We start from the raw sequence: 20,943 nt of genomic DNA on the forward strand, positions 1-20,943 counted from the left end.
ATGGTTGTATGTTCTTTTTTATGTGTGTGTGTGTGTGTGGGGGGGTAAGTTTGGTGTTTCTCTCTGATCTTACAAGTTGTTTCTTGTTTCCTGGCTATCTTGAGAAGACAAAATTTCAGAATTGTTATGGACACATGCTTTAATAACAAATGAACCTTTGAAACTTTAATCTGCATGCTGTTGATGAAAAATCTGATAATGATGATAGTGACACTGGACTGAGTAGCCTTGAGATCTATAATGTAAAAAACTAAGAATAGACAAGTAATATGGCTTTCACCAGAAGTGAATATATATAATGACTAAAGAGCAATACGTTACATGTTTGAGTTGAAATGCATTCTGTGTTGAGTTGGAGTTTATAGTTAAGCAGAAAGGAGTGTAGTGTATTTAATATTTCAATTATATTTGAGTTATATTCAATTATATTTTTATTTCACATGTAGATAGAGTAGTTTAAAAAGCTTATAGGGTGTTAGCTTTCTAAGTCGAGTGTTTAAGAGTCGCGGGGTAATGATGCAGCTCTATAAAACTCTGGATAGGCCACACTTGGAGTACTGTGTCCAGTTCTGATCGCCTCACTATGGGAAGGATGTGGAAGCATTGGAAAGGGTACAGAGGAGATTTACCAGGATGCTGCCTGGTTTAGAGAGTATGCATTATGATCAGAGATTAAGGGAGCTAGGGCTTCACTCTTTGGAGAGAAGGAGGATGAGAGGAGACATGATAGAGGTGTACAAGATATTAAGAGGAATAGATAGAGTGGACAGCCAGTGCCTCTTCCCCAGGGCACCACTGCTCAGTACAAGAGGACATGGCTTTAAGGTAAGGGGAGGGAAGTTCAAGGGGGATACTAGAGGAAGGTTTTTTACTCAGAGAGTGGTTGGTGCGTGGAATGCACTGCCTGAGTCAGTGGTGGAGGCAGATACACTAGTGAAGTTTAAGAGACTACTAGACAGGTATATGGAGGAATTTAAGGTGGGGGGTTATATGGGAGGCAGGTTTAAGGGTCGGAACAACATTGTGGGCCGAAGGGCCTGTACTGTGCTGTACTATTCTATGTTCTATGTTCTATATTTACTATGACTATATTGTTTGATTACGCCTTCTTTGTTTACATAATTCATTACGGGTTATACATAAAAGTACCTGAATGGCATATGTCATTATGTTATCATGTCATATGTGAGTGCCTCACTAAAGTAAAACAACGTGGACAAGTTATCCAAAGCTCCTGTGTTCTTCTTTGTTAGATTCTGGAGTTACAAAGTGTAACACCTTTTTATTGCTTGCAAGGTTTGTTCTTTTTTCACACATTCTGTTGGTCTTTGTTGTGTGGGGTTTTTCACTGATATCCTTCAGACCTTTTGGCAAGTTCTTCCCATCATCTGAGTGCAGGGGGTTCAATTCACAGTAACTTGGACAATAAACTGCTTTATTGCCACTGAAGAAGCTTCTCATGTCACCAGTCTTCCAGTCTCTGGAATTACTGTGTACCATGAGCTACAACCAGGGAGATAATTCTATCTTTTGAACCAAGGGAAAAAGATGACCTTTCATTTTTCACCAGTTATACTTTGCAAAAAAGACATTGGAATTAAAATGGTTACTGCTTTATGACTCTTCACATTTCATTTTACACAAAGGAGTATGTGCAACCCAGGTCCTTTGAAATCTCCTTCTGTCATTAAGGGTTTAAAATCCATAATTTGGTTTGCAGTTGTTATAATCGCATAGAGATTGTTATAATTTGAGTGCTTGATGCCGTCACTTAAAGGTGTACCAATAATTTTGAACTGGAGTTTGTAAAATCCTTTCTTTATGTAGGATCATAATAAAATGGCTTGAATAAAATGTTCAGTAGGTTTTCACAGAGAGAAGCGTCAGCAATGTGTAGTGAGTTGAATTTGATGGAGGTTATTATTCTGCTGAAAGTCAATTAATAGAGCTCTCCTTATTATTCAGTGGTTAGACCACTGACACTGTTTGCTACTTTAGTGTATTCCTCAATCCCTACAGAATTACTCCACCTTGGATAATGTGGCTGAAAAAGTATTGTAAATAAGCCTGGTGTCCAGGCTATCAATCATTCCAATGTAAAAGAAGAACGCGGTAACCTGCCTCAATGACTTATCATCCTGTAGTACTCACATCCACTGGGAAATGCTTCAAGATGCTGGTCATGAATCATTCATCTGCCTGAGGACTGACCTGGATGTGCGCTGATTTGTGTACTGTCACAACAGGGCAACAGGGCAACAGCAGATGCCATTTCACTGGCCCTTCACTCAGTTCTGGAATACCTGATTAATGAAGATGTTGGTACTCTTCATCAGGGTACTCTCCACTGACTACAGATCAGCATTCAATACTATTAACCCCTCGACTCATCACTAAGCTCCCTGATAGGGGCTTGAATCCTCCCTATCTGCACTTGCAAACCCCAGTCAATGCAGATTAGCAATAGTATCTCCTTTACAATTATCATCAGCACAGGGCTGAATGCTTTGCTCACTTGATAGCTGTGATTGTGTGGCTGAGTACAGCTCTGATGCTGTATTTAAGTTTGCTGATGACAGCACTGTTGTTGGCTGTACCAAAGATCATCACTTTCAAGGCCTTTTCATCTCCCATTCTCGATATTTATTGCTTATTTATTTAATGTTATTATTTTGGTTTTTTTTTGTATTTGCAGTTTGTTGTCTTTTGCATGTTAGTTGTTTGTCCATCTTGTTGTGTGTGGTTTTTCACTGATCCTATTGCGGTTCTCTATATTTACTGTGAATGCCCGCAAGAAAATAAATCTCAGCGTAGTATTTGGTGACGTACATGTACTTTGATAATAAAGTTACATTGAATTTTGATCGGCATATAAGAGGAGATTGAAATTCTGTTCGTCACAGAAACAGGCTGTTCTGCCCATGCAGTCTGTGCCAGACCAATAATTCCACCAAAATTCTGTTGTTGCTACAACAACCTTTCCCTCAGAGTCAGCTAAACCAAAGATATGATTATCAAGCACGGGGGGAGAATGGCTATCCTCATTAGGGAATCAGAGGTAGAGAGGGTCAGTAGCTTTAAATTCTTCGGTGTCATTGTATCAGAACTTTCCAGGGACCTACGTGCAAGTGTCATCACTAAGTGGGGGCTGTGTGACTACTCCCTTAGAAGTTCCATAGATTCAGCATGTCATCAAAAGCTTTGACAACTTCACAGTGGAGAGTAACCTATCTGGTTGCATCACCTCCTGGTATGGAAGCACCAATGCCCAGGAACAGAAAAGCCTACAATAAATAGTGGATACCCAGTCCATCACAGGCAAAGCCTTCCCCACCAATTAGCACATTTACATGGAGCTCTTCCAGAAGAAACAGCACACATCATCAAGAGCCCCCATCAACCGGGGTCTTCTCATTACTACTACCAGGCTGGAGGTATAGAAGCCTTTTGTCCCACATAAGACATAGGAGCAGAATTGAGCCTTCAACCCATTGCGTCTGCTCTGCCATTCCACCATGGCTGCTTCCGGGTCCCACTGAATCCCATACACCTGAAGTGATGTCTAGTGACACGTACATCACTAGGTTCAGGAATAGTTACCCTGCAGTCATCAGGCTCCTGAACTGAAATGGATACCGTCAGTCCCCACAGCTCCGAGCTGATTCTATAACATAAAGACTCACTTCTAATGACTCTTCACAACTCATGTTCTCTCAGTATAAATGTTTTTTTATTTCTACAATGGTTGCTTGTCAGTCTTTGTTTCTGTATAGTTTTGTAAATTCTATTGTATCTCTACTTCCCTGTAAATGCCTGCCAGAAAATTAGTGTCAAGGTAGTATATAGTGACATATACATACATCGATAATAAATTTTACCTTGACTTTGTTGTTATGGAAATGGTTGTATCATCGGCGAACTTGACAATATGATTACTCTGATATTTTGCTGTGGAGTTGTGTGTGAGCAGGCTAGAGAGATGCACAGAATATCCAAAACTGTTTCTCAAGACTGTTAGCGAATAAGGAGTTTGGAATAATTCTTACCTTTTGATTTTAAGTTAAAATTTAACTTAAAATCAGAAGGGGCTGCATGGTAACGTAACAGTTAGTGTAACACTGTTAGAGTGTCAACGACTTGGTTCAACTCCACTGCTGTCTGTAAGGAGTTTGTATGCTCTCCCTGTGACGACCTGCATTTCCTCAGGCTGTTCCAGTTTCTTACCACATTTCAAAGATGCATGGTTTAGTAGATTGGGTGTAATTGGCAAGTGTGGGCCCATTGGGCCAGAAGGGCCTTTTACCATGTTGTATCACTAATTAAATTAACGAAAATAAAGGGGCAAAGATTTTTTGGAAGCTTAAGGCCAATGCTGTGGATATTGTAGGTGCCCAGTGGTGGAGCTACAAAGATAAAGCATGAATTAAGTGATTAGACAGATCGTTAAGAACTGCGGAGCTGGCAAAGGTCTTTGACAGATCGTGGGACCAAGCTATGTTGCTGGACTACCAGTTAGTGTAGAATTGTGACTTCAGAAATGTTGAACTAGTGCGAGTGAAGAGATAAGCAGCATAGTTTTAGACAACTTCAGGTTTAGGTAGATTACAAGGTGAAGTACTAGCCATAGGAGTCCAGTTTAATCCAATGGCAATCAAAGGTGTATATAACATGGGTTAGGGACATTGTGAAGGTGGAATTGGGGTATTGGTGATGGAGAAGATATGGGACATCAGCTCGTTTGTATCAAGCAGAATGCCAGCAGGTGATGCATTCTGTGTAAATAATTTCATTTCCCTTTCAGTCATTTCTGAATAAGCTTGAAGAGGCGATGTGAAACCTTGCCCAAAAACGTGCAAGTATCGTGAGAAAATATGAGTGCGGAGGATACTATGTCAGATTGAAAACAGGTGGTAGAACTGCATTACATAAATTGTTTAGTTATCATTTAACAGCTAAACCACAGTTCCACTAGGCCTAACAGACCCATGAAGTGACTACATTGTAATAAATGATACTTCATTTAATTATTAAAAGAATTTGAAAGTTTACACCCATTGTTTAACCAACAGAAACAGCCAGACAAGATGCTGGGCAAATATTTAGAAAAGAAGAGGTTCAAAAATCACGATTTATTTTTGGAATAAAGGAATTCTTCTCCCCCAGCGTTTCACCTTTCATGATAAATTGGCCCACTGAGGAGCAGACTTGTATCCTGTTCTCAAAGTCTCAGAATCAGAATCAGGTTTAATATCACCAGCATATGTCGTGAAATTTGTTGTGTTCTGGCAGCAGAACAATACAATACATAATGATAGAAAAAAACCATGAATGACAGTAAGTGTGTGTATGTATATATAATATAGTTAAATTAAATAAGTAGTGCAAAGATAGAAATAAAAAAGTAGTGAGGTAGTTTTCAATGTTCTTTCAGCAATGTCAATATACTAATGAAATACTGAAGATTGGAAGTATGGTCACTCAACTATGCTTTTCATGTCCAACAACCCCTTACATTCTCATGCTCTTTTGCCCTTCAAGAGAAAGGGTTTGTGAAACATTCAGTGTTTTATCCCAATTCTGACCTCTACCATTTACCCTTTGGGTGCAGCCACGTTTTAGAAATGAGCAATGCTTGTGTTTTATAATGTGTCAATGTGTGTTGTTCATACTTGCAGTGGAATTGCTCCTCTACCCTGGTGTTAGTGTTTTACATCTGTGTGCGCTTGTATTTAACACAACTGTTGACATAATTTACAACCGTAGTGAAGTCTGCTTTACACTTGCTTGAAGAGTGTGTTTTGCTTGTGATGCACCTGCTTCAGATTATTGCCAAGCCCCACATCTCAGAATGGTGTTGGTGATTTTGTTTTACATTGGTGCTGGAATCTTTGTGCTGTCAAACAAGGAAAGAGCTAAAGGAAAAAGGTCTGCTTCAGCAGCGTGAAAGTCAGGAATGCTGAAGATTCAAGTATATCATCCCTTGCAGGCGTAGTGTGAAATTTCATCTTCAGCAATACAGTCATGGCTAGGCTTATTGTAGTCTGTCTATTCATGAAAATTAAACATGATTCCTTTTTGTCAATAAAATAGCTTTCCAATCCAAGTAATTTGAATTGGAAGCATTTTTAGAAAGTGATTCATTTTTAACCTTGTTGGCACTGTCACTGAATTTATAGTCCATCTCTAAATGCCTTTGAAAAGGTGGTGATCAGTCATCTTCTTGAACCGCTGCAGACATTCTGGTGACAGTACTCCCACTGTGCTGTTGGAATTGGAGTTGAAATTTTGACTCAGTGATGATGAATAAGTAGCAATCTGGTACCAAGTCAGGATGCAGCTCAGCTTGGGGTCCAGGGGTGTGGGGAAGCTGCATGTCGTGGTGGAGGTCAAAAGGTAGGGGAAGTATTTCATTGCACTGCTGATTGTAGCTTATAGATGTTGGGAAAGGTTTTGGAGTAATGGAGTTAGCCACTTCCACAGGATACCAGCCTTTGGAATACAGCTGTAGCAAAATGACAAACACTTTCTTAAATTCAAGTCAATGTTGACATTAAACTTTATATACTCTGAAGATTATTCCATCAGGAAGAAGATTCAAAAGCCTGAGTGCACATACTATGCAACTCAAGGACTGTTTCTTTTATTAAATAGTTCCCTAGTACGAGAAGCTGGATTCTTGACCTTTCAATCTACCTCATTATGATCTTGCACTTCATTATTTACCTAAACTGTTCTCTGTCTGTAGCTGAACACTTTATTCTGCATTGTTAGTGTTTTACCTTGTTCTACCTCAATGCACTGTGAATCTGTATGAACGGTATGCAGGAAAAGCTTTGCACTGTTTCTCATGTGACAATAATGAACCAATTCCAAAAGGTTTTAAGAATATATTAATTTCCCCCCAAAATGTATGATTATAGAGAGCTATAAAATTCATACACTCTGAAATGGCCAAGCAAATCATCACCAGACAGGACCAGCCACAATTCTGGCAACTTATCTGAATCTGTGAGGACCACCACACCAAGCTGTTACCTGACTGGCATTTCGGATAGCTCTCCAGTTTCAAGAGGTAGAAGAAGAAGTTCACAAGGCCGACTGGGCTGGGAATGACTTTGCCATCCACATCCCAGTTCAGAACCTCAGTTAATCTCAGATGTTCTCCATTTCTGTTATAGTTTGTGGTTTGCTTGGCCATTTCAGACATCAGGAAAAAGTGCTTCAAATTGTATATCTCTGGATGAACATAGATTTTGCGAAAGAGGCTAAGATATTCTGAATCAGCATTAAATAATCTTCTGAGTGCGTAAGATTATATGTTGACTTTGACTTGAATTTAAGGAAGTAGTTGTTGTTTTACACATCCATACATTCTGAACAATCTCAGTCTACCTTTTAATAAATTACGGGCAACACAATGTAACAGCATTGGCTAAGGTTTCTTTTCTAGACCGTTGTACCATTAGTGTGTATGTGTATGTTTTGAATCTGCTTTGTGATGAATTATGCTGCCAGCCGTGCCTGGATTGTCTTTTGGGTGATTTAGATGCCTAACTAACTTGAACTATGAAGGAGCCAAATCCCTTTGATGCATGGTGAAAAGACAAATGAAAATCGGGAAAGGCTGTTTGTTGTGGGGGAAGGGGATGAAAGTGGTGTAACCTGAAATTATGCAAAGTGTTATCTTAATAGTTAAACAAAGATATAGTTTACATCTGGTCTTACAATAAGCAGGGGCCTGGTCCTGGATTTTTGATTATCCGGTGAAGTCAGATTTCGCAAACAGACAAAATGCCGAGATAGGAAAACAAATATCCTGTGAACCACCCCTATTCCGAATTGTTTTATTTTTAGGGGATATTATTTCATTTCTGTTAAAAACTTAGACTCACCAAGCTAAAAGGGTGAACTGGAAAGTGAGAAACTATAAATGATAACGTGGTTCATGGTCACAAGGTTCAGTTAATCTGGGTCTCTTTCAAGTACATTTTTTAAACGCTTTCTTTGCCAACTTCTGCTGTTTCTTTCCCTCAGAGAATTTGCTTCACATTCTTCATGTACATTCTCTTCAGTCATACTTTATCTGGGGATGTTCCCAGCTGCATCTCACGCTATCGTCCCTGTGGATCTGGCGCTATTTCCCACTCTCACTACTCCGCAAGTGGCAACCAGACTTCAGCTACACTTTACTATCTGCCTTAAAACGATTTTGCATGTGCTCTCCTGACATGTTGTTAGCCCATGGAGCGTTACAGCTCCTGCACCCAGTTCTGATGAATGAAGTGTATTTTTTAACTGCCTGTTATATTCCCTGTATTTCTCGAAGGCCTGGGGTCAAACAGAAGGTGTTCGTTACTGCCTTATTTTTCTCTAGCTTAAAGAGCTGTTTAAGAGGACACATAAAAAGGGTGCATTGTAAGAACAAAACTGTAAAAAGATTCATTAATAGTTGTGTAAACTGTGCCAATGACAGCATGTAGCTGTAATATAGGTATAGGGCTAAGCAGAAAAATTCACTCTGCTGCACTTAGTGTCAAGACGATTTGGAAAAGAGTCACAAGCTCATTTTAAAAATGCAAACACGAGGAAATCTGCAAATGCTGGGAATTCAAGCAAAACACACAAAATGCTGGTGGAACACAGCAGGCCAGGCAGCATCTAGAGCATCTATACTTCTCCCTATAGATACTGCCTGGCCTGCTGCGTTCCACCAGCATTTTGTGTGTTTTGCACATGCTCATTTTGTCCTTTTCACTGAGTTCTGTCATTTTTTTCCCCCTTTGTATGAACCTAAATGTACAAAGGACTCCTTTATTTTCTGTTGTTAAAGCCCCAGGTCTAGAAATTAATGCCAACCTAATGTTTATGTGGACTATGATACAATATGATTGAAATTGTTTCGCATGTGTGCAAAAGACTGCTCACGTTGGATCTGGGAAAGTCTGCTACTTTCCAGACCTGTGTATCAGATGCGCAAATGACATTTCCCCCCAAGAGGAGCAGTGCCTGAGTAGTTGTAAATGAGATTAATAATCTAAATCACAAATTAAATCTCGACTGAAATCTAGCTCATATTTATCTATGGCTTGCTTGTGAGATGACTGTATTTACCGTACTTCTCATCCTGGGATTTTTACGTTTACATTTTGGCAGCTTTTGAATTGTTGTGACTGTTCTTTGGTCTCAGTGTTCTGTGAGTATTGCTCATGGGGTCTGTAAGGAGCATAACAAGAATCCGGAGAGAACTGAAGCTTACAACGGCGTTGTTTGCAGTTGGTTCCCTTACGTTGATGGTGTCAGGGTTTCCAATGCAATGTGTAGGGGAGAGGAGCACAGCAAGATTGTCATGAACTAAATGTTAATCTCTCTGAAAAAGAGTAGGAAACCAATGAAGCAAATACAAAAATTCAGATATGCTGAACTTGGTCACTTCCTGGCAGTAGCCAAATCAGGGAACCAGTTCCCAAGCACAGCTGGATAAACCACTGCAACAGATGTGTGGTAGCTTCAGTTCCTATGAGAACAGAAGCTACACATGTCACATTGCAGAGAAAGCAGTTTTGTGCAGAGCTGAGTCTGTGAAATAAAATACAACATTTTTATTTACAGGAAGGCTGCATGCTGGACAAGCAATTTAAGGCTTAGATACATAGAAGAAAGTCACCCTCTTCTACAAAGTAACCAGATTATCTCTCTAAAATTATGAAATATGGCCTTTAAATGCTAACTCTTACCAGCCTAGCGAAATTGGTCCTGAATCCCTCCGCCAGCAAGAGCAACAGAAAAGATTCCTGTTGAAACATTCCATGTAATCTAAACAAAATACAGGGTCCAACAAAACCATTTGGTGGAAAAGGTTGCAGGCCTTACTTTATGATTGCTATTTCAGTTTAGATCTACTGAATATGCATTTTTTTCCAAAGTTGGTGAATAAAAATCTAAACAAAGGAAAAGGGAGCAGGAGCAGCTATCTGGCCCTTGGAGTCCGCTGCACCTTTCATTGGGATCGTAGCTTACCTTTGATCTGAGCACCATTCTCCAATGCTATCCTATATCCCTTAAGATGGCTGGTGGGGTGAGGATGTGTCTCTACCAAAGGAGGTGTCAGGCGCTCCTTCTCTCCAGCCTGCAGGTCACCCTTGGGCAAGGTGTAGCACCTGCTTAGCCCACCGATCAGGGTTATATGAAACCTGCCCCCATGGTGGATGATCCTATGAGCAGCTGGTGCACATCACCGTGGTTATATCACTCAGTCCTGGTTATGTCACCACTGAAGCCAGGCAGAGAATCTCTGAAGAGTAAAGTCAAGAGAAAATCTGTAGATTCTGGAAACTGAAGCCATACACACAAAATGCTGGAGGAACTCAGCAGGCCAGGCAGCATCTGTGGAAAAGAGTAAACAGTCGAAGTTTCAGGCCAAGACTCTTTATCAGGACTCAACAAACAGGAGAAAATCTTCGGAAGCTGGAAATCAAAATGCTACATACAAAATGCTGGAGGAATTCAGCAGGCCAACCTGATGAAGGGTCTCGGCCTGAAACATCTTTCCCAAGGATGCAGCCTGGAAGACTAGCGCCCCTTCAGGGTGTGGATTTTTGTGTCTCTGGAGATGGGCCGATTCTAGGCCGGTGCCCCTGACTGAGGCATCGAGGGAGAACATGGAACATCAGGAGCAGTGGGTTAGCTGTCGTGGGCTGTGTGTGCAGAGACCTCAGCCTTTCTGAGGCCAACTCTCTGGGTACAGAGCTCAGAAAAAGCGACACAACAGATTTTTAACATCATAAATCAGCAAGCTATTTGTTATGTCTCCCCTCTCACTGTGAAACAGGGCACCTCTTTTTCTCTTATTAGGTATGTCAAATTACTGGGTGAACGAGTAGTCTTTAAGGTACTGCAAATCCGTGTCTTTATTGATGCTTTGCTGCAGGCTTGAGTGCTCGGTGGGGGGAGTGGGCGCTGATGCTGTTTTGCTGGTGGGGAGGGTAGAGATCGTTAGTTTGTTCATGGTGGGGGAGCTGGGGAGGTTTGGGATTCTCACTTTTAACTGTCACTCATTCTTCAGGGCACTCCTCTGTTTTCGTGGATGCTTGCAAAGAAAAAGCATTTCAGAATGTATATTGTATACATTTCTCTGACATTAAGTGTACCTTTGAAATACTTAACTGTCAATCTGTTTATGAATTTCATCAAAATCAGAGTTCAAATATGGAGAATTGCTAACCTCCACTATTTGCTGCAATTGCCAAGATCCTCTTCCTTTTATACGGACTATTTGACATTGTCAAACAAAATGTATCCAAGAAATGTAGTGAAGATTCCACACAGAATGTTGTCACTATAATAAACCTTTAATCTAAGGGAAAAAAACTTTTAAAAAAATTCTTAAATTGTGCATGATTAACAGGAGAGGCTGCAGTTTCAATGAGGAGGAAAGAAAACACCAAAAGCAACAGATTCCAGCTTCTGGACAATGTTTATGCTTGTTCAAGTTGGGATATAAAATTATAAAATGTTTACAATTCATTGTCACTTCTCTCACATTTGTCATTTCACATTCCTAGAATTACTCAAGTTCAAGTCAAGTCAACTTTTATTGTCATTTTGACCATAACTGCTGGTACAGTGCATAGTAGATAGATAGATAGATAGATAGGTACTTTATTCATCCCCATGGGGAAATTCAACTTTTTTTTTCCAATGTCCCATACACTTGTTGTAGCAAAACTAATTACATACAATACTTAACTCAGTAAAAAATATGATATGCATCTAAATCACTATCTCAAAAAGCATTAATAATAGCTTTAAAAAGTTCTTAAGACCTGGCGGTTGAATTGTAAAGCCTAATGGCATTGGGGAGTATTGACCTCTTCATCCTGTCTGAGGAGCATTGCATCGATAGTAACCTGTCGCTGAAACTGCTTCTCTGTCTCTGGATGGTGCTATGTAGAGGATGTTCAGAGTTTTCCATAATTGACCGTAGCCTACTCAGCGTCCTTCGCTCAGCTACCGATGTTAAACTCTCCAGTACTTTGCCCACGACAGAGCCCGCCTTCCTTACCAGCTTATTAAGACGTGAGGCGTCCCTCTTCTTAATGCTTCCTCCCCAACACGCCACCACAAAGAAGAGGGCGCTCTCCACAACTGACCTATAGAACATCTTCAGCATCTCACTACAGACATTGAATGACGCCAACCTTCTAAGGAAGTACAGTCGACTCTGTGCCTTCCTGCACAAGGCATCTGTGTTGGCAATCCAGTCTAGCTTCTCGTCTAACTGTACTCCCAATGACAACGTTTTTCAGGACCATGGTTTACATGACACAGTACAAAAACTAGACTGAACTACGTAATACAAAAAAACAGAGAAAGCTACACTAGACTACAGACCTACACTGGACTGCATAAAGTGCACAAAAACAGTACCGGCATTACAATAAATAATAAACAGGACAATAGGGCAAGGTGTCAGTCCAGGCTTCGGGTATTGAGGAGTCTGATAGCTTGGGGGAAGAAACTGTTACATAGTCTGGTCGTGAGAGCCCGAATGCTTTGGAGCCTTTTCCCAGACGGCAGGAGGGAGAAGAGATTGTATGAGGGGTGCATGGGGTCCTTCATAATGCTGTTTCCTTTGTGGATGCAGTGTGTAGTGTAAATGTCCTTGATGGCGGGAAGAGAGACCCCGATGATCTTCTCAGCTGACCTCACTATCCGCTGCAGGGTCTTGCAATCCGAAATGGTGCAATTTCCGAACCAGGCAGTGATGCAGCTGCTCAGGATGCTCTCAATACAACCCCTGTAGAATGTGATGAGGATGGGGGGTGGGAGATGGACTTTCCTCAGCCTTCGCAGAAAGTAGAGACGCTGCTGGGCTTTCTTTGCTATGGAGCTGGTGTTGAGGGACCAGGTGAGATTCCCCGTCAGGTGAACACCAAGAAATTTGGTGCTCTTTACGACCTCTACCGAGGAGCCGTCGATGTTCAGCGGGGAGATGTCGCTCCGTGCCCTCCTGAAGTCAACAACCATCTCTTTTGTTTTGTTCACATTCAGAGACAGGTTGTTGGCTCTGCACCAGTCCATTAGCCGCTGCTCCTCCTCTCTGTAAGCTGACTCGTCGTTCTTGCTGATGAGACCCACCACGGTCGTGTCATCGGCGAACTTGATGATATGGTTCGAGCTGTATGTTGCAGCACAGTCGTGGGTCAGCAGAGTGAACAGCAGTGGACTGAGCACACAGCCCTGGGGAGCCCTCGTGCTCAGTGTGATGGTGTTGGAGATGCTACTCCTGATCCGGACTGACTGAGGTCTCCCAGTCAGGAAGTCTAGGATCCAGTTGCAGAGGGAGGTGTTCAGGCCCAGCAGGCTCAGCTTTCCAATCATTTTATAAATAAAAATTCCAATAATTTTATAAAACTATAAAATGTTTACAATTCATCGTCACTGCTCTCACATTTGTCATTTCACATTGTGCTGTATGTTAAGTATTCGTGTATATTGTGACCTTTTGGGTTGCCGTCAAGCTTCCCTGTGTGATACGCACTGAATGAAATGGGAGAAGGCATTCTGGGTAAATGATTACAAGTAAGATGGATGGCAGCATATTTGTTCTTCACCACTCTGTCTGTCATGTGTGTTATTCACAGCCACCCGGCTTCCCAATACCACAACCGTAACACTGTAACCTTCCAGGTACAACCTATTAGCTTAAAACTTGTTTCCGCTTAAAACTTGCATTTCTGTGCCCACCCAAATTTGGACCTGCCTACCAGGCTGTCAAATACATTCCACACAATCTTCTCGGAAATACTTAAAAGAAATTCACCCAAGGACTTCTTTTCTCTGTACGATATCAACCATTTAAACTGTCTACTCCCATCAGCCTGCATTGGAACCAAAGCCCTCCGGACTCCTGCCATCCATGTACCTATGCAAACTTCTATTAAACGTTGAAATCAAACATTCATGCACTACGCCACAACCCTCTGAATGAAGAACTTTCTCCTCATGTTCCCCCTAAACTTTTCACCTTTCACCGTTAATCCATGATCTCTGGTTGTAGTCCCACCCAACCTCAGTGGTAAAAGCCTGCTTCCATTTACCCCACCTATACCACTAATAATTTTGTATACATCTATCAAACCTCCTCTCAATCTTCTACATTCCAAGGAATAAAGTCCAAACCTATTCAATCTTTCCTTATAACCCAGGTCCGCCAGACCCAGCAACATCCTTGTAAATTTTCTCTGTACTCTTTCAACCTTATTTACATCTTTCCTCTAGGTAGGTGACCAAAACTGCACACAATACTCCAAATCAGATCTCACAAATTTCTTGTACAACACAACATTCCATCGCCTGGACTCAATACATTCATTTATGAAGTTCAATGTGCCAAAAGCTTTCTTTACAACCCTCTCTACCTGTGACACCACTTTCGATGAATTATGGACCTGTATTCCCAGAACCCTTTGTTCTACTACACTCCTCTCTGTCCTACTATTCACTGTGTAAGACCTACCCTGTTTGGTCCTATCTAAGTGCAACACCTCACACTTGTCTACATTAAATTCCACCTGCCCTTTTTCACCCCATTTTTCCAACTGACCAATCCTGCTGCAAGCTCTGATAGCCTTCCTTGCTGACCACTACATCCCTAATCTTGGTGTCATCCACAGATTTGCTGATCCAGTTAAACACATGTAACACTCACCCAACAGGCTGGTATATGTCCAGGGGAAAAGGAGATCCAGCCACTCACCAACCCCACCTCCCGTACACACAGGTGCTGTGAGAATCAAGTTTATGCCACGCGCACACATCACCATATCAAACTCACACCAGATTCCGTTACGGAATACACTTTAAAGATTTTACTAAAACTAAAAGAGTACTATGCAATACAATATATATGAAGGAAAAGAAAATAAAGTAAGAGGCGCCAACTTATCAAAGTTCAGTCAGTTTAGTGCACGTCGTTGGAGATCAACCATCGAACCATTCGGCCCCTCGTCACTTTCCTCCGACCTCCACATCCTCGCACCTGGGACCACTCTGGTGGTCGACCGAGCAGTGCAGCGCACATCCACCTTCCTCGGCGTCTTCTTCCCGACTCCCCGGAAAAGACCACGAAAACCCCCCAAGCTCCCAGCCTCACAAGACAAAATAACATTCCCCATTGGTCAACAAATGAATACAATCCCGATATCAGCAAGTCTAAAGCTAAACAACTGCAAGAGAAAGCACTTATCATACAAAGAAGCTTTCCTACTCTTAACAAAACAAAAAAGCCATTTTGATTAACATACACAGTACATTGTACACACATTATCATCCAGATCATAGATACTGATGACAAACAACAACGAATCCAGAGGCAACCCCTGTGGCACTCCACTAGTCACAGGTCTCCAGTCAGAGAGGTGACCCTCTACTACCACTCCACTAGTCACAGGTCTCCAGTCAGAGAGGTGACCCTCTACTACCACTCCACTAGTCACAGGTCTCCAGTCAGAGAGGTGACCCTCTACTACCACTCCACTAGTCACAGGTCTCCAGTCAGAGAGGTGACCCTCTACTACCACTCCACTAGTCACAGGTCTCCAGTCAGAGAGGCCACCATCTACTACCACTCCACTAGTCACAGGTCTCCAGTCAGAGAGGTAACCCTCTACTACCACTCCACTAGTCACAGGTCTCCAGTCAAAGAGGTACCCCTCTACTACCACTCCACTAGTCAGAGGTCTCCAGTCAGAGAGGCGACCCTCTACTACCACTCCACTAGTCACAGGTCTCCAGTCAGAGAGGCGACCCTCTACTACCACTCCACCAGTCACAGGTCTCCAGTCAGAGAGGTGACCCTCTACTACCACTCCACTAGTCACAGGTCTCCAGTCAGAGAGGTGACCCTCTACTACCACTCCACTAGTCACAGGTCTCCAGTCAGAGAGGTGACCCTCTACTACCACTCCACTAGTCACAGGTCTCCAGTCAGAGAGGCCACCATCTACTACCACTCCACTAGTCACAGGTCTCCAGTCAGAGAGGCCACCATCTACTACCACTCCACTAGTCACAGGTCTCCAGTCAGAGAGGCCACCATCTACTACCACTCCACTAGTCACAGGTCTCCAGTCAGAGAGGTGACCCTCTACTACCACTCCACCAGTCACAGGTCTCCAGTCAGAGAGGTGAACCTCTACTACCACTCCACTAGTCACAGGTCTCCAGTCAGAGAGGTGACCCTCTACTACCACTCCACTAGTCACAGGTCTCCAGTCAGAGAGGTGAACCTCTACTACCACTCCACTAGTCACAGGTCTCCTGTCAGAGAGGTGACCCTCTACTACCACTCCACTAGTCACAGGTCTCCAGTCAGAGAGGTGACCCTCTACCACCACTCCACTAGTCACAGGTCTCCAGTCAGAGAGGCGACCCTCTACTACCACTCCACTAGTCACAGGACTCCAGTCAGAGAGGTGACCATCTACTACCACTCCACTAGTCACGGGTCTCCAGTCAGAGAGGTAACCCTCTACTACCACTCCACTAGTCACAGGTCTCCAGTCAGAGAGGTGAACCTCTACTACCACTCCACTAGTCACAGGTCTCCTGTCAGAGAGGTGACCCTCTACTACCACTCCACCAGTCACAGGTCTCCAGTCAGAGAGGTGACCCTCTACTACCACTCCACTAGTCACGGGTCTCCAGTCAGAGAGGTGACCCTCTAATACCACTCCACTAGTCACAGGTCTCCAGTCAGAGAGGCGACCCTCTACTACCACTCCACTAGTCACAGGTCTCCAGTCAGAGAGGCCACCATCTACTACCACTCCACTAGTCACAGGTCTCCAGTCAGAGAGGTAACCCTCTACTACCACTCCACTAGTCACAGGTCTCCAGTCAAAGAGGTACCCCTCTACTACCACTCCACTAGTCAGAGGTCTCCAGTCAGAGAGGCGACCCTCTACTACCACTCCACTAGTCACAGGTCTCCAGTCAGAGAGGCGACCCTCTACTACCACTCCATTAGTCACAGGTCTCCAGTCAGAGAGGCCACCATCTACTACCACTCCACTAGTCACAGGTCTCCAGTCAGAGAGGTGACCCTCTACTACCACTCCACTAGTCACAGGTCTCCAGTCAGAGAGGTGACCCTCTACTACCACTCCACTAGTCACAGGTCTCCAGTCAGAGAGGCCACCCTCTACTACCACTCCACTAGTCACAGGTCTCCAGTCAGAGAGGCGACCCTCTACTACCACTCCACTAGTCACAGGTCTCCAGTCAGAGAGGCCACCCTCTACTACCACTCCACTAGTCACAGGTCTCCAGTCAGAGAGGTGACCCTCTACTACCACTCCATTAGTCACAGGTCTCCAGTCAGAGAGGCGACCCTCTACTACCACTCCACTAGTCACGGGTCTCCTGTCAGAGAGGTAACCCTCTACTACCACTCCACTAGTCACAGGTCTCCAGTCAGAGAGGTGACCCTCTACTACCACTCCACTAGTCACAGGTCTCCAGTCAGAGAGGTGACCCTCTACTACCACTCCACTAGTCACAGGTCTCCAGTCAGAGAGGTGACCTCTACTACCACTCCACTAGTCACAGGTCTCCAGTCAGAGAGGCCACCATCTACTACCACTCCACTAGTCACGGGTCTCCTGTCAGAGAGGTAACCCTCTACTACCACTCCACTAGTCACAGGTCTCCAGTCAGAGAGGCGACCCTCTACTACCACTCCACTAGTCACAGGTCTCCAGTCAGAGAGGTGACCCTCTACTACCACTCCACTAGTCACAGGTCTCCAGTCAGAGAGGTAACCCTCTACTACCACTCCACTAGTCAGAGGTCTCCAGTCAGAGAGGTACCCCTCTACTACCACTCTACTAGTCACGGGTCTCCAGTCAGAGAGGCGACCCTCTACTACCACTCCACTAGTCACAGGTCTCCAGTCAGAGAGGTGACCCTCTACTACCACTCCACTAGTCACAAGTCTCCAGTCAGAGAGGTGACCCTCTACTACCACTCCACTAGTCACAGGTCTCCAGTCAGAGAGGCAACCCTCTACTACCACTCCACTAGTCACAGGTCTCCAGTCAGAGAGGTGACCCTCTACTACCACTCCACTAGTCACAGGTCTCCAGTCAGAGAGGTGACCCTCTACTACCACTCCACTAGTCACAGGTCTCCAGTCAGAGAGGTGACCCTCTACTACCACTCCACTAGTCACAGGTCTCCAGTCAGAGAGGTGACCCTCTACTACCACTCCACTAGTCACAGGTCTCCAGTCAGAGAGGCGACCCTCTACTACCACTCTACTAGTCACGGGTCTCCAGTCAGAGAGGTGACCCTCTACTACCACTCCACTAGTCACAGGTCTCCAGTCAGAGAGGCCACCATCTACTACCACTCCACTAGTCACAGGTCTCCAGTCAGAGAGGTGACCATCTACTACCACTCCACTAGTCACAGGTCTCCAGTCAGAGAGGCGACCCTCTACTACCACTCCACTAGTCACAGGTCTCCAGTCAGAGAGGTAACCCTCTACTACCACTCCACTAGTCACAGGTCTCCAGTCAGAGAGGCCACCATCTACTACCACTCCACTAGTCACGGGTCTCCAGTCAGAGAGGTAACCCTCTACTACCACTCCACTAGTCACAGGTTTCCAGTCAGAGAGGTAACCCTCTACTACCACTCCACCAGTCACAGGGTCTCCAGTCAGAGAGGTACCCCTCTACTACCACTCCACTAGTCACAGGTCTCCAGTCAGAGAGGTAACCCTCTACTACCACTCCACTAGTCACAGGTCTCCAGTCAGAGAGGTGACCCTCTACTACCACTCCACTAGTCACAGGTCTCCAGTCAGAGAGGCGACCCTCTACTACCACTCCACTAGTCACAGGTCTCCAGTCAGAGAGGTAACCCTCTACTACCACTCCACTAGTCACAGGTCTCCAGTCAGAGAGGTACCCCTCTACTACCACTCCACTAGTCACAGGTCTCCAGTCAGAGAGGTACCCCTCTACTACCACTCCACTAGTCAAAGGTCTCCAGTCAGAGAGGTGACCCTCTACTACCACTCCACTAGTCACAAGTCTCCAGTCAGAGAGGTGACCCTCTACTACCACTCCACTAGTCACAGGTCTCCAGTCAGAGAGGCCACCATCTACTACCACTCCCACTAGTCACAGGTCTCCAGTCAGAGAGGTACCCCTCTACTACCACTCCACTAGTCAGAGGTCTCCAGTCAGAGAGGTGACCCTCTACTACCACTCCACTAGTCACAGGTCTCCAGTCAGAGAGGTGACCCTCTACTACCACTCCACTAGTCACAGGTCTCCAGTCAGAGAGGCCACCATCTACTACCACTCCACTAGTCACAAGTCTCCAGTCAGAGAGGTGACCCTCTACTACCACTCCACTAGTCACAGGTCTCCAGTCAGAGAGGCCACCATCTACTACCACTCCACTAGTCACAGGTCTCCAGTCAGAGAGGTACCCCTCTACTACCACTCCACTAGTCACAGGTCTCCAGTCAGAGAGGTGACCCTCTACTACCACTCCACTAGTCACAGGTCTCCAGTCAGAGAGGTGACCCTCTACTACCACTCCACTAGTCACAGGTCTCCAGTCAGAGAGGCCACCATCTACTACCACTCCACTAGTCACAGGTCTCCAGTCAGAGAGGCCACCATCTACTACCACTCCACTAGTCACGGGTCTCCAGTCAGAGAGGTGACCCTCTACTACCACTCCACTAGTCACAAGTCTCCAGTCAGAGAGGTGACCCTCTACTACCACTCCACTAGTCACAGGTCTCCAGTCAGAGAGGCCACCCTCTACTACCACTCCACTAGTCACAGGTCTCCAGTCAGAGAGGTGACCCTCTACTACCACTCTACTAGTCACAGGTCTCCAGTCAGAGAGGCAACCCTCTACTACCACTCCACTAGTCACAGGTCTCCAGTCAGAGAGGTGACCCTCTACTACCACTCTCTGGCTTCTTCCACAAAACCAGTGTTTAAACCAATTTACTACCTTATCATGAATGCTGAGCATCTGAACCTTCTTAACCAACCCCCTATACCGGACCTTGTCAAATGCCTTGTGAAAGTCCATGTAGAAAACATCCACTGCCTATCTTCATCAACTTTCCTGGTAACTTCAAAAAATTCTGTAAGATTGGTTAGACATGACCTACTATGCACAAAGCCATGCTGATTACCCTTAAACGGACCATGTCTATCCAAATACTTATATTATCTCATCCCTTCGAATACATTCCAATTACTTACCCAATCCAAATGTCAGGCGCATTGGCCTATAGTTTCCTGGTTTATCTCTAGAGTCTTTCTTGAATAGCAGAACAACATTGGCTATCCTCCAATCCCCTGCTACCTCACCTGTCACTAAGGATGATTTAAATATCTCTTCTAGGGCCCTGGTAATATCTGCACCTACCTCCGGCAGGGTCTAAGGGAACACCTAGTCAGACCTTGGAATTATAAACCCTAATTTGCCTCAGGACAGCAAAAAGCCCTCTCCTCTGTAAACTGTATAGGGTCCATGAAGTTGATGCCACTTGTCTCACTTCTGTAGACTCTCTGCCCATCTCCCGAGTAAATACAAATGCAAAAATTGTACCTAAGATCTCCCCATCACTTTTGGTTCCCCACAAGGATTACCATACTGATCTTCCAGGGGACAAATTTTGTCTCTTACAAACCTTTCCTCTTAACATATCTGTAGAATCTCTTAGGATTCTCCTTCACCTTGTCTGCTAGGACAACTGCATGCCTTCTTTTAGCTGTCCTGATTTCTTTCTTAAGTGTTCTCTTGCATTTCTTATCTCCATAAGCTCCTCGTTTGTTCCTACCTGCCTGTACCTACTATGCACCTCCTTTCTTTTTCCTTAACCAGTGCCTCAATATTTCTTGA

This window comes from Hemitrygon akajei, chromosome 12 (assembly GCF_048418815.1).
Source record: "Hemitrygon akajei chromosome 12, sHemAka1.3, whole genome shotgun sequence".
Taxonomy (NCBI): domain Eukaryota; kingdom Metazoa; phylum Chordata; class Chondrichthyes; order Myliobatiformes; family Dasyatidae; genus Hemitrygon; species Hemitrygon akajei.